The 13838-nt window shown below is 33.9% G+C and overlaps 1 protein-coding gene across 14 annotated transcripts in view; it reads left to right on the top strand.

Annotated features, from left to right (window-relative positions):
• Window positions 1-13838, top strand: part of LOC101898795 (sodium/calcium exchanger 3-like) — a 391897-nt gene that overhangs the window by 196168 nt on the left and 181891 nt on the right. The window lies entirely within an intron of this gene.

Raw genomic sequence — 13838 nt, 5'->3', positions numbered from 1 at the left:
GTCGCTTTAGTTCACGGTTATACTAACCAGGCCTCTGACGCCACCCTAACTTACGAAAGTAATTTTGTTGCATTAGAAAAGGGAAGATTCACCAATAAAGCATAGACAATATTAAGAATTATACAAATTCTTTCTGTGTTTTATTTCTTTGTATTTTCTTCCTCTCACTGCATTCACCAAACACACGCGTAACACCCTCATCTCTCATCATCACATCATAACTCAGGGGAATTATCGTTGTTGTCTTGCCGCTGTCGAAGCCATTCCCAACTCCCCTGAGTTAAACAGTCCATATAAGAAAGAGGTCATATGGCTGAAGAGGTGTTTAATCGAAATAACGGTTTTAGACCCTTGATCTCTTTGGACAAAATCTCTTCTTTTGTAAATTGGCAGTATGTGTTCGCATTATGTAAGAACTGTCAATAAAGGTATGCGTAAAGGTACGTCCAGATATTCGGTATTTTGATGCTCTGTTCACAGGAAATGTTTCAAATTTGGAATTTAAAATTCTTAATTAGTATTGGAGCCTATGACAGAAATTGACATAAGGAGATCCATGTCTTTGTATAGCCCCCAATTTTATGAAATTTTCAATGAATTTTTCATTAATAAAGCACCCAAATTCCTCTTTTAAGGCCTGAGTCGGCGTCGGCGTTAAATCACACGATCTGGTGTCCAAAACTCGAAATAATTATTCCTCGGACAAAACAAGAAATATTGTACACAACATTCCACGGTAAATCTCAGAATGAACTATATATCTACGTGCAATAGTTTTCATAAAAATTACATTCAACTCCTCTGTACCAAAAGTGAAAATTATGTCTTAGCTTTACAATCCGAGTCGCAATCTCCCTTTATACTTCATTTTTTGGGGAAAGTGCCAAAGTATGAATTAGATTTCAGATTTCATTGGGAGTCTCTGAACAACAGTAATTTGTATAATTTCTATATATCATAAACAATTACATAATATTTTTTTAATAAAAAGTCTTATTCATTTCTAAAAAAATTAGCATTTTTTACCAATTCACTGAAAAATATCTTTGCAAAATTGCCAGCCTGGATTGAGGATTACCAAATCGACTAGATAGTATTCGTTTATAGATCAAAAACACCAAAGGGGTTCTGGCCTTCATACAGTTTTGACCATATGTTTCTCAATATTTAAGACAGAGCTTTGAAATTTGATGAAAAAAATCTTTGAATTACTACTAGAATCATTGGAACTGAAAATGGATCATATATGCCCACCTTTTAAATAGTCCCCAATCTTTTTTTTCTGAAAAGTGTGGATGAGGGGGAACTTGCCTCTTTTTTTGTTACTTTTTGATGTAAACTTTCAAAACGCCGATACCAGTGTTTTCTATTTTCAGGTCTACTTTCATAATCTGCTGGATTTTCCCTGTAATTATTTTTTGTGTCGCACACATACATATTTAAAGATTCCTAGATTTGAGTAACAAAAATTGCTCATAGTATCATTTTTTTAACTTTAAGCATGTCCAGTCGAGAGCTAACGCTAGGAAATTTTTTTAATTACATTTTAAATAATCAATAGTGTGGAAATGTAAAATATCGATTTACCGTTTCTGGTATGTTCTTACAAATGATCCGAAATCATATATATAAGCGGATGGGGTTCACGATTTACTACTAAATTTCCAAGTCTTTCCAGCAAAGGTTCAAATAAAAAAATTGGAATCTCCCCAAAACTGTACATAACCAACATATTGGAATATTCAATAATTCTCATAAGCAATTTCATTACGTTTTCACAAAACAAATTCAATATTATTTCAACGACTTCTTCTATTTGCCACCTGCCAAAATCAGAGAATTACTAGGTGTTTTGTTACAGTTTTACACAATCGTGAGCATAACGTGATTACAACGATATTTATGTTAATTTTCAAATACTGTCACTGTCAATGCTGTGTCGTCGTGTTGCGTCGATGGTGTGTAGGCGTTTTTTGTCTTCTTTTGCTTCTTCTTTTTTTATAGGGGAACTACTTGCATAACTAACATAATGTAGCAGACCTAGAATATAAAACAAAAAAAAAGGCAATAAAAACAACAACACAAAGAATAGCAATAACATAAAGCGGAATCGCAAACCCATTCCAATGAGAAATATGGTAACCTTTGACATCAACACATTGTCGAATGCGTTTGTTGTTAATTCTTGTTGTTGCTGTTGTTGTTGGCAACGACACTTTTCTCAAGTTGACAATTTAATGTTATTGGCCGACAACGGCAAGAATATCTGTTGGATTCTATATGGTGTCTATAGAAAATATTTTATTACCCCTTCCCGGCAAACAACATAAGACTTCGCAATACAAACACATACGCACACACACCTGAAGAGTGTAGCTATAAAATGGTCTGAGTATTTATTTTCTGCTTGTCTACATTTCAATTTATGCCATTCTCTGTACCATTGTCCGTCTGTCTCTAATTATTGTCTATGTAATTTTCTTTGCCTAATTACAAAACATTAGCAGAAAAATACTTAATTGTGTGATGTAGGTACTTGTCGATTGAGACAAATGCCCTATGGGAGGATTGAAAATGATTCGGAATTAGTAGGTCCTTAGTATATGGAAAGAAAACTGGAAACTATTTAAGTTTATGAACATAGCAATTCTGCTACTAAAAACAATCTTCATTTGATCACAAGCTAAAATCTTGATAATCCGGAATGGAAAATTTTGCCCTCAAATTTCACTACACCAAATGGTTGTCTTATGTAGATTTCTTTTTGGAGAGAGAGATCTTATAAGTGCAAGTGACACGATTCCGAACAATACTGTCGAATTCCTCTACAACAAGTTAAAAAGTGTCATCAACCAATATTCTTCCACATATTATAAGGCTCGTAATTATTCAAAATGTTTACCCCTTGTGGGAGAGTTTTCAGAAGGAGTAGACCGATAAATTCACATATTCACATCCGATTACGGGATAAGAGGTCTGACTTGTTTGGCCGGATAAGCAGGATGTTTTAGAAGAAGTGGGTCGATATCTACCATCTTCACAAGAGAACTTGAGTCGATATTGAGATGTGCCGAGTTTGAAGGGATTTTAATGCTCCTTTAATGTGTTTCATGGTTGTGGAGAATGAACCATAAGGACCATAAGGAGTCCGATCTAAACCATTTTCACACCACAGCATCTGTGTTTGGATGTATCAAAAATTAAAGACAAACATTTTATAAGAGTTATAATTCTTCTAAATTTTGAGCCCTTGTGAGGGAGTTACTTGATGGAGTGGACCGACATAGCTAGGGCTGATACACATTAGCTAGGGCTAATACAATTACTATTAGGATTTGCAAAGTTTGGATAAAATTGGATGATACTTTCTTGTTCTATACGGTAAATTATTTTCTGTGTAATTTTCTGCAAGGGCGATATCAGAAGGAGTGGGCCTATATTACCCATCTTCGAACTCAATCGAAGTTTGACAATGTTATTACGATGTTCTAAATTTGGACAAAATCCAATTCTTCCTTCGAGAGTTATCGCGCGCACCATCCAACCAGATAAATGGACGGATGCGCAGCCCTAGATCGACTCCAAATGTCCTGAAACGGATTTGGTCCAAAAATGGGCGCATATTTCAAATGTTTTGCAGTTCTTATATCCACTAAGAAAACGAAAATACAAAAATTAACTCATACATACAAAATCCTTAATATCGGACATAACCTTTTCGAACTCTTGACCATAATGCAGATGCAATCCTAGACATAATCTACAATTTTGCCCATAGGAAATTCTGTGCAACTCTATCGTTACTCGTACAATTTAATTTGCAATTCGTAATGCCTTGCTATGCAATATTATTGAAATATCATATAATTATTTATATTGATGCTAATTATTGTTCGTCGTGGAATATAAGTTCTACAAGATAGCGAAAGAAATCTGCAATAGCATCGCAAAGCTCTGGGAAGTTAAGACTCATTCCCCATAGAGCATTGATGCCGTATTTGGTAGCTAGACCACCAGTATAATAATGAATCTTGGTGTGGTGTTGCCTGCAATGGAAAATATCATTTGGCAAGTAAAACTATACAGCTTCCAAAGATATGCATTTATTACTTGCGCCAATGAAGAAGGTTCTTTAGAACTTTAGAAAACAACAATAGCTATCAATGTACCCCCATTTTGGTAAATTGTCCCAAAAATAACAATCTAGAACAATGGATTTCAAATTATAGAATACAGCATTGAAATTAATATGGGCGGCAACAAAATGAGTTTTTGAGTGCGTTCGGGTATTTTCCCAAGGAAAGTAATAAATCTGAAGTACGTTTCAAGAACAGAAACCAGGCATAGATGATGTTTGTATTGAAATTCAGCATTCAGCATAAAACTCTATAGAAACTACAGCTCAATTTTACAGCCGAATAAAATTTGTTCACAAGCGGTAATGTTGAAGAATGCTAGTTTATACGAAGCTTACACCTTACTATTTGCTTTTATGTGGTAACGCTCGCGAGTTATTCCAGTTTGAAAAATAAGAGAGGGAGTAAAAATACCCTAAATAGGGTAAGAGTTTACTCTAAAAGTAAAATCGAGCAGAAAATAATATTTTATTTGTTGAATTGTGTGTCCATATGGGTGTTCATTGGAAAATAGGTTTTGATGTTGTGAGTTTCAATCTCTAGTCGAATTCGACGAAACATTTTTCCAGGTCGATATCTTATATGTGAAATCGAATACCGATGCACCACGGCTTTTAAACGAATAAATAAAATAAACTTGGAAATTAAAATCATTTGGTAAGATAAGTTCTCACCTAGATCACTGACCCTAAGTGTGTCTCCATTATCCTAGGGAGATCATCTCAAAAAAGTAGATCTTTCCATATTATCTTAAAAAGCTCCGACCACGTGGTCTGACTATTGCTTATAGGTTATTGTAGGTTATAAAGTCTTAGTCATACAAAAACCACCGATGAGGGTTGCGGAAATGAAGAGCAAAATAAAGATTTAATATCTACTCTGCAGCCACAGATCGACTAACATTTTTAAAATTAAAATTCCTGACTATTTGGAATATGTAATTGGATAATGTAATTGGCATTTAAAAAAGTTTTATCGGGCATAGCTTCCTTAAATCTATACCTACTAATTTTGTATTGTATGATTTCCGGCATTTTAATGGTTTCCGCCACAACATAAGCTAATTATTCCATATTTTGACAGTATATTTCTTGGTGGAGAGTATAAAAAGTTTGATGTTGTTCGATTGATTTTCGGTTTTACTTCAAATCACTTCGAATCAGAAGGCTTCATTAAACCAGTAAGGAAAGCCCAAAAGTCGGGCGGGGCCGACTATATGATACCCTACACCACTATGCATACTTAGTAGAGCTCTCGTAAAAAGGTTTATACAGGGCATTTCAGAGCTCTATGAGATATTTGGTACAAAATCAAAATCTATCTAATTTTATCGTGCATTTTACGAACTATAGCTATCTCTGAACCGGGTTTCTCCAAATTTTACGTATTAGCTTCTAGACTGAATGCGGTCTTATGTACGAAAATTTAGGTGATTTGGGCTGATATTGACCATTTAGTGCACATTTAACCCGAAATCGGATGAAGATATATATGGGAGTTATATCCAAATCTGAACCGATTTCGATAAAATTTAAAACACCTATTTGTGTGCTCCATCTAATACCTGGTACCAAATATCACGGTTGTGGAGTGCATAGTAGGAATGTGAGGGACTTAAAGATCAAATCGGATGAAAGATATATATGGGAGCTATAGCTATATCTGAACCGATTTTTTCCAAATTTGATATACTTGCTTCTAGGCTGAATTTGGTCCGATGTACTAAAATTCAGTCCATTTGGACTTATATCGGCCATTTGGTGCACAATTAACCCGAAATCGGATGAAGATATATATGGGAGCTATATCTAAATTTGATCCGATTCTCACCAATTTCAATAGGGTTCGTCCTTGGGCCAAAAAAATATTGTTTGGAAAATTTCATCTCAATCGGATAATAAATGCGACCTGCATTTTGTTCACAAGAATACATGGACGGACGGACGGACGGACAGACGGACGGACATGCATAAATCGTCCGATTTGCCTTTTATGATCCACCAAACGTGTAATATCAGCCCGAATAGTATGGAATTTTGCACATACAACCAAATTAGACCTAAAAATAAGTATGCCAAATTTTATCGAAATCGGTTCAGATATAGCTATAGCTCCCATATATATTGTTCATCCGATTTGTTGTTTTTTGTCCTCCGCAGCCGTAATATGCACTCTGTAACAACGATATTCAGGGAAATATATCAAATTTTATCGAGATCGGTTCAGATTTGGATATAGCTCCCATATATATGTTTATCTGATTTCAAATTAATTTTGCACCAAATGGGCAATACAAGTCCGAATTTAAAAGATACAAATGCTTCGGCATATTTAGTCCTTTGAACATTAAATTATAATCATAGCGTGTATGCTTGAACTCTCCCATAAAAACTTTTAATTGTTATGTCGAGCTCTACTAAATTAGCAAGGTGGTGTAGGGTATCATAAAGTCGGCTCCGCCCGACTTTAGGACTTTCTTTACTGGTTATATATAAAACTGAGTTTTTTTTCAATATCGAGGGTATGCAGGACATAATATGGACTCCACTGCAAAGTCAAACGACAGACGGACGTCGAAAAATCCAACTGAAACTTTCCGTATCTCAAGTAAACACCGTGTATGTATTCCATATGCTGCCAAAGAAAAAGACTCAGCCACTGTAGGGTATTTCTCTGAAAAATGCTTTGTATAAATAATTATACCGATCATTTTGTTTGAAAATGATTTTGCATTGTACAATTTCGCACATGTACATTTGTATAAATTAGGAAACTCAAGAATTATTGCCTGACATGATTTATGACCAGAGGGAAATTAATTTTTGTATATGTTTTTAGTGATGTTGTTGTTTTTGTGCTCGTTCAAAGACAAGGTTTCCTTCGATTTCAGTTCAATGTTAAGCAAAAGAATGAAAAACCAAAAACAACATCCAAATTCAATGTAAACGTTTTACAGTTCTCATTCGTCGTTCATCGTTCGTCCTATTAACGCGAACTGATGTCGAAATTAACGATAATATAATTTACAGATTATTTGAAATTTTTTATGGCTAAATAGCCAGACAGACATACCGATGTTAGCAGAAATGCAACAGCAGCAGGGCTATAAATTTTTACAAAACCAGATGTTTTGTTTGTTTACATCAGGGGAATTTATTGGACGGTAGGATAGCTGATTAGTAGATTTAAGGAAGGCTATACTGAAATGGTTGTATTACATTTTTAAAAATTTAAGTAAAAAAGTCATATCCAAAGGGAAGAAATGTCAAACTAATGAAGATAATTTGGAATTGAAACTATCGAATTTGCTGGAAAAAATGCAGGAAAGGAATGTATTTAGTTATGTTCATTAAAGACGACATAGACACTTATGCTCGTTTAAAGACGAAACAACCTTTTTATACGCTATATAAAAAGTAATTTAATTTTTTTTATTAAAATATGCGGATAGCAAAAAAAAATTAATAACATTAGCATCAACTTTACTCTTCTTCTAGTTTGATTTTACAAAAGTTATTAAAATGATGAAAACAAATGTGGAGTAAAAGTGGGAGAATAGTAAAGAGCAACAGATTTAGTGATTGTAGGATTGTAGATTTAATGATTGTACGAGAAAGAATATAATTTAATGAAAGGCATTAAAATAAGATTGTGAGATTAATGAATTAAAGAACTAGTGATTTTATGTTAGGTGTAAGGTATAAAGAGAGAAACGTATTAGATAAAATGTATTAGGGTGGATAGACCAATGTGACTTTATCTTTTTTCCGAAAAAAATTGCAATAAATAAATGGTATACTGGTCTGTTTTGAAGTATTTTAGAACTCCAGACATATATCATTTGATATGGCCAAAACATGCCTCATCGAAATAACGGTTTTAGACTCTAGGCCTCATAGGAAGAAATTCTATTCAGAATACACAGAGAGCCCGTCTGTCAGTCTAGCTAGTGTGGACGACAACTTTCGAAAGCAATATCAAATATGCTCCAAAATTTTGCACAAATGGTAAAAACTAACAAATATGTAATTATTATAAACATCAGAGAAGTGGAGGGGACCTTAATTTCAACACATTTTTCATTCAAGAAATCTCAAATGAAAATAACACAGCTTTTTTTGTTGAGTAATGTTTTTTATATGTCTGGGCAGGGTGAGATAAAAAAAAATTGCAACTAAGTCAAACACCATTATTTTCTAAATATTTTTTTTTAATTTTATTAAATGAAGGCAAAAATTGTCGGAAATAGCATCCGATTTTAGAATAAGTTTAGATTTGTTCTGGTACGAATTATGACCTTCAAACGGCCAATGAAACCGTCACACGCTGCTCGAATGTTGCTCTGCGGTATTTTGGCCCATTCCCGGCGAAGCACTTAAGTATTTTTTAGTGCCAACCTTGCTTTCCAAACTACTCCAGACACAATAGTCCAACGGATTAGTATCCGGAGATTTTGGTGGCTATTGTGCACTGGAAATGAAGCAAGGAACCTCATTTTGTAAAAATTCGTTGGTGGAGCGTGCTGAGTGCGATGGTGGTCCTGTTGGAATGTCCAAGGTCTGCGGCCAAAATTTTTGCGGCCACTGCGCACGGGTTTAGATCAAGTTGCTTTCTTTGCTGCCTTCATTTCGTTTTATTTTCGATCGCCTGAGAATAGCTAATCCCCTAAAACACAGTTTGTCAGTGGATATAGAAATGATGACATACATTTTATACAATCATACATTTTTTATCCAATATCTATTACCTTTAGAACAAATCTTTTTTTGATAGTTATATTGGGATGTGTGATAGTTATATTGGGATGCTTACTTTGCATTTATATGCGTTTTGGATAATCAACATTTTGACCCGCTGTGGGGGAGGTACCAGAATTAGTGAACCTATATATCCCATTTTCACAACATATCTTGTGTTAGTAGGAATATTAGAATATATGAAGTTTAGAATATATTCCGATATATTCCATCTTCACACCAGATCTTGTGTTTGCTTGTACAAAATTGGTTAATCCTATCTTGCTCTATAAAAAAATTATTTTCTATAAAAAATTTGACATTTTGTGGGGGTGGACCAATACTGACAGACGGACGGACACATCTTGATTGACTCCAAATGTCCTGAAATGGATTTGGTCAAAGGAGACCTAAGGTCTTAAGCTTTAATTTTGATGAGGCACTCTTGTCTGTATCAAATGATATACCCTTCGTAGCCATATGGCAGAGGGTATAATTAAATTGACACATAGTTCCTTCTGGTGATTTCCATTAATCATATTCTGAGTGGATCTATGCACATCTATTGGTTTCCGTGTATTATTGTTAGTAAAGTTCAAGTCGCATTTAATATCGTATTAAAATTTAATTTTGCACATTTCATTTGGTCCAGGGACGAAAAAATGTTTAATTCAAATTTAGTTTGAAATTGATTACTTATGAATATGTATGTCCTTTTTTACTAAACCTATTATTTTGACACAATATAATGAGGCATCAATTTAATAAATTGTGATTCCCCACTATACAAGCTTCAAACTGTTAACGGCATTCGAGGTCAAGCGGCAACAATGAAATCATTAACCGTCATCGTATGTCACTTTGCACTCTCATTTTATCACTCCAGTCAGACAGAGATATGATGTCATCTCTTTTCTGAAATGTTTATTTTTTATATTCATTTGAGAGGAAGGAGTAGTAAATCTCTCTCTCTCTCTCTCTTATCACACATCAACTGATGTCGCATCTTCGGCGATGATGTTTTGCTGGCGTTGAGCTGCCGGCGTAAATTGTTGGCTGATTCGTTGGTTAGTTGGCATGTATGACATTTGACGCCCGCGTTGTTAGTTTGTCATTTGTTTTTGTGTATAGCATTGTTTTAATTGTTGCTGTAGTCGTCGTTTTTTGTCAGTTCTTCTTCTATATTGTCTAGTGGTTTTGTTTGTTTCACCTCCCCTTCACTTCCACATTTTAACACCATGACTACGAGTGGGTGAGGGTGACGTAGACAAGCAGCCATCAAATTATAGAGAAGAAGCAGCAGCAAAAATAGTTCTTTGCCAATCGTAGGCTGGCTGTCGCTTCAGTGGTGATATGTTAATTAAATTTGATCAGTCATAAAATTAGTCGCCACTGTTGTTGTCTCTGCTGCCATAGTTGCTGCCACTGCCGCTGCTTCTGCTAGCCGTTTCATTTGTCAACCCCCCTTTATGAAAATATCCCTAGCACGTTTCACATTCTTTGACGTTTATAATCAAAACATGGAATTGTGAACTAAAAATTCGTTGTTTGGAATTTTATATTTTTAGCTGGAAAAAATTCAGTGACCAGCGACCGGAGCAAATTGAATTAATTGAATTAAAGTCATGGTAAAAAATGCATTTCAATTTCAATCTGAAATGACAGAATGTGTGAATCAGTCAGAGAGTGATCTCACGTGTTTGTCATAAGAATTTTGATTTTATTTTTGGATTCGAAATAATTTAAAGACATAATTGTGAATAATATATACTAATTAGTAAAGGAAATTGTTCACAAGAGATTACTGCTAGGCTTTCTTATATACAATTATTAGGTTTTATTATAGGATACAAAGTATGTCTAAAAAACTCATTGTAGATGAGCATAAGGCCTTTGTATCGGTGACCACAGAGTATTACTATGAGGAAGACAAAAATATCGTAGTATAGAAACCATAAAGTGTTCGTATAGCAGCCACATGATCTTCTTATAGAAGATCATAAAGTATTTTCTAGAAGACAACAAAGTCTTTTATGAAACAAAACATAGTCTTCTTATAAAACACAGTAAGTTTGTTGTTGTTGTTTGTCTATGCGGGTTCACTTTTTCGTATAGGTCCCATATAATACAGGTTCTCCCTATATTCGGTATTTTGATGATTTTAGCGACCAGTTGACGTTCTTAAAGGGTATTTCCATCTGTGATACAAAATTACCTATCCAAGTCCACTTCGTCGTATAGCCCTCAAATAACGGTATCTACCACTATTAAATATTTTCATTATTTTAGCGGCATTTTTCACCTAAATTGTTCCAAATTTCGGATTTGAAGTTCCTAATGGGCTCCATATAACGGTACTTCCCGACCGAACATTATGCTTTTTCACTTGTTTAATAACACATCATTGCTTATGAATTTTGTGCTTTTTCTGAGATAAACTGTTTTTTTTTCACTTTTTGAGACAATGCGAGAAAATATAATTATATCCTGAACCATGCAATGTAGGGGATATCAGATTTGTCATTCCGCTTGCAATACCTCGATATATTTGTCGCAGACACCAAAAAGTATATATATATATATATATATATATATATATATATATATATATATATATATATATATATATATATATATATATATATATATATATATATATATATATATATATATATATATATATATATATATATATACTAATTAGTAAAGGGTTGTCCATATTCGACAGACCCATCTGACAACGCCATAACTTTTGACAGAGATGTCACATCGCTTAATGGCATACCGCGTTTGAAGCGTCAGTCCAAGCAGATTTTTACCATGACCCAATACACGCCACGCGAAATAGTTGAAATTTACATTCAGCAGAAGAAGTCAATTGTGAAAACTCAACGTGCTTTTAAAACATTAAAAAATGTGGCTCGGTCCACTTTAAAACGGATTATTCGCATTGATTTGCATTTGTTCCCGTACAAAATTCAATTGACGCAAAGAATGTTGCCTGCGGACAAGCCTCGTCGATTGGAATGGGCCCAAAGAGTCATGGGTGCGTCGAATATGGGCAACCCTATATATTCCTGACCAGAATACAGTTATAAAGCGATTTAGCGAGGTTTATATTATGAAAATGTACTGTATATAACGGTACTTGCATATTTTCGGTATTTTAAATGTTTCTACCACAATTTTCAATTAAGATAGATAGGTTTCGCTAGTTGGGTTATTTTTTAGTTTAATTAAAGCGGATGAATATTCTTAGTTAACATATTACACTATTTTCATAATATAATTTTACTTCAATAAAATTGTATAAAAGGCCCGTTTACTTGTGTTTATTTCATTTTTTAAAAAAAGTGTCGATACAAGTTTTGTAAAACGCGGAAATTGTTTGCTATATTTTTTTCAAACTGTCAACATTTTCTAGTGAGTATGCTCGCAAAAAGTACAACTACGAGGTACCAATAGCTCTAAATTTTCTTAAGTCGACTTTAATTTTTATTTTTTTTAGAAAACCCTTGAAATCTCCCTTCGTCCTCAATGTCCGGAAAAGTTTCCTTGTAGCTTGGTTTGTTTATTTGTCGATGTGCAAAAGGTGTTATTATTATTACTAGCATCGGTATTCACATCTGAATCACTATTTTATAAACAAATATTTTAGCATGCTGTCCAAACAAAAACAATAACAACAAATAACAACAATAATGACAGAAACAAGATTTTATGGAAGATTTTCAGCGTAATTTTTGTGGCTAAAGTGCCCCGCACACGATCGAAATGCATGACATGCAATTATGTGGTGTTAGTGAAAATTTGTATGTATACGTTACACGTACGATGCATGAAGCAAAATCAAACATTTTTGGTGGAGGGATCATGCATATTTATTTGCAACGTTTTTTTTCAAAGTGAATGGGTACATACAGATTTCGGATATTGATAAAAATAATGTTTATGAGTTGTTGGAAGTTTACCGGTTGTTGCCAGCAGTTTGGAATTTTAATTGTGAAAAATATAGCAATCGGGTTATTAAAGACAATTAATATAATGTATTGATGTTGAAATAGCCAACAATTAATTAGAGACTAAACCGGGCTTAGAAATTCCTCGTAAGATTAACTATTCATTCTTTAAACATGTTTTACATAAATTTTCGAGCGTGAATTCAATTTTTTTGTACCACTTTCCTTAATAAGCCCATTATTTGGTAAGGAGATTTTTTTTGACTAGGATTGGTCGATTTTCTTTTTGTCTCCTTTTACGAAATGTTAAAAAAAATTGTATTTAATTTATTAGCAAAATATTTAACAACTCACACTCAAGCACACGTACAAATATACACAAATTCCTATAGGTCATATACAAAAATGCTTCTTCTTAATGTTAGCCAGCAGACGCCAGGCCATCACCATCAGCTACTCATCATCGCCATCAGTTGTGATGGCAACCAACTCGAATTGGGCAAAGTAAAAGAAATCATGATGATATTTAACAACGTCATTATCGTCATAATTACTTTCATGACATTTAGCAAAGAATGTGTAATTTTTGTTTTTGCATGGTTGTCTATCCATCTTTTCGTCTGGCCACATATTTGTTTTAATTTTCAGCTACACTCGGATATACATACAAACATACATCTTTACACATATGTAACGATATTTATGCAGAAATATACATATTTTCTCGTCCCATAAAAATATGTGTGTATGTTTGAATGTTTGTTTGCACCGATTTTTATACACATACACACATATTTTTGGCAACTAATGCTTGCTTGTCTTTTGTTATTAAATTTTGGCAAAAAGAATTAAGATTTTTTTATGTAATTTTTTTCGTTCGTTCGTTGGATTTCTTGGCAACAAACGGCAGACACTGCGAAGAGGAATGACAACGTCGACGAGAAAATCGAAACAGTGACGTTATTATTGTATTTTTGTATGTCCTTTTTGCTTTTCTTTTTAGTCTA

This window comes from Musca domestica, unplaced genomic scaffold (genome assembly GCF_030504385.1).
Source record: "Musca domestica strain aabys unplaced genomic scaffold, Musca_domestica.polishedcontigs.V.1.1 42, whole genome shotgun sequence".
In the NCBI taxonomy this organism is placed as follows: Eukaryota; Metazoa; Arthropoda; class Insecta; order Diptera; family Muscidae; genus Musca; species Musca domestica.
This window is presented reverse-complemented; position numbering and strand designations above follow the sequence as displayed.